Raw genomic sequence first — 2,068 nt, forward strand, 5'->3', positions numbered from 1 at the left:
TGTGGAACTATAGGGAAGCTGGCTGTGGGAGAAGCACACAGCATCCTCCTCTCTTACTATTGTGGATGTCTCCATCTGTTTCCTCTCCCACAACTTAAGTTCTTACTGATGTATGTTGCAGTTTTGTGAAAAACAAAGCCTCTCTGTAAAACCTCAGATACTAGGCTCTATATAACTTGCTCGAAAAATAAAGTGGCAGATCTCAACAAGACAGTCCCAGAGTTGTCACTCAGCCTTTGATCATTTCTCTACATTCTCTGAGACTCATTGGTGTGCTGCTTGAGAAAACACACAACAGGAGAGACTCGTGACCTGGGCATACTGGACCAGGCCCAGAGTGAAGAGGTCATTCCAGTAGGCCCACTCTAGGCTGTGTTACAGTGCTCACCAAGTGTCTTAAAGGCTTGTAGTGAACTGGCCCAGTGCATGGAGAGGAAGAACCAGAGGGAAATAGACTTGTAGATGTAGTGCACATTGAGGTATTTCTTTTTTTAAATTATTTAATAAATATAAATTTCCAAAGTACAACTTTTGGATTATAGTGGCTTTTTTCTCCCATAACCTCCCTCCCACCTGCAACCATCCCATCTTCCACTCCCTCTCCCATCCCATTCACATCAAGATTCATTTTGAATTATCTTTATATACAGAAGATCAACTTAGTATATACTAAGTAACTATTTCAACAGTTTGCACCCACACAGAAACATAAAGTGTAAAGTACTATTTAAGTACTAGTTATAGTGTTAATTCACATAGTACAACACATTAAGGACAGAGATCCTACATGGTGAGTAAGTGCACAGTGACTCCTGTTGTTGACTTAACAATTGACACTCTTAATTATGATGTCAGTAATCACCTGAGGGTCTTGTCATGAGCTGCCAAGGCTATGGAAGCCTTTGGGGTTTGCCAACTTTGATCTTATTCTGATAGGGTCAGAGTCAAAGTGGAAGTTCTCTCCTCCCTTCAGAGAAAGGTACCTCCTTCTTTGATGGTCTGTTTTTTTCCAGTGGGATTTAAATATTGGTCTGGGCATTGTCAGCTTAAATGTAAGGGATGTGTTTGAGAGGAGAGGGCCTTCAACCTCATTGATGGGTGTTGACTGGTCTCTGCTGGTAATGTGGCTGCTCCCCTTTCCACTGGTGCCTATGTCTTCAACCAGGCTTGGAGGCCAGGAGTTGTCTGTGGTATTAAGTGCTTTAGATAAAATATCAAAGGCCCATGTAATCTCACCTGCAGACTGGTCCTCTAGGTGGTTTTTGAAAGTGTCAACATTGTTCAAGGATTCACTTGGCAAGGGAGGTCACTGTTTGCCAGTGTGTCCAAGCTCCCTGGCTTGTTTCTGCTGTAGAGTCATGGCTAAGAGAACTGTGTAATCCTGATGTAGGCTGCTAGATGTTCAGAAGCATCCCTTGCTCCATCTTTGTCTGCCACAAATGTTTTGAGGCTATTGGAGGACTTCTCAGGTCCTTCTGGATATAGATTTTCTCAGGTGAAGCAGCACATTTGGTTCTCCCACTGCATATAAATGGGCTTCTGTTCACACTGCACAGATTCCATTTTCACACACCCATAGCCAAAAATTTTTTCAGCCAGCAAAACCGACAGTGATTGCAGTGATGTTTGTTGGTGATAAAGTCTTGGTTGCTCTGGCAAATTTTTCTGCATGGTCCTTTTAAAGAAACCTTTGCAACCTTCACAACTGACAGTCACATAGTGATGGCCAGAGGTTTTGTCACCACAGACCACACACTACTCCACCACCTGGAGCTGCTATAGGCCCATCTTGCCCAGCAATTGCTCCACAGGCGCAGAATCCATGACCATCTGGATCCTGCAAGGAATGAGGTTGTCTCAGGTATTGAATATGAGCTGCTTTGTGCTGGATGTCTCCAGGAAAGCCAGGATTACCATCTCAGTTCCTGTTCCATCTGGACCAGTGAGAATGAACTACTCTTTGGGGGATCTAGAGGCATCCACTGCTGTGACTATCTGTGTCATCTGTCCTGTCATCTGGTCCATCACAGTCTGAATGTGCTGAGGAGAGGCTACCAGCAGAGTTGGT

The 2,068-nt window shown here is 44.1% G+C and overlaps 1 pseudogene; it reads right to left on the reverse strand.

Moving 5' to 3' along the window:
• Positions 1-264: 264 nt before the first annotated feature.
• LOC133754113 (nuclear receptor subfamily 2 group C member 2-like) lies at positions 265-1,671 on the reverse strand (annotated as a pseudogene).
• Between the last annotated feature and the right edge of the window lie 397 nt (positions 1,672-2,068).

This window comes from Lepus europaeus, chromosome Y (genome assembly GCF_033115175.1).
Source record: "Lepus europaeus isolate LE1 chromosome Y, mLepTim1.pri, whole genome shotgun sequence".
Taxonomy (NCBI): Eukaryota; Metazoa; Chordata; class Mammalia; order Lagomorpha; family Leporidae; genus Lepus; species Lepus europaeus.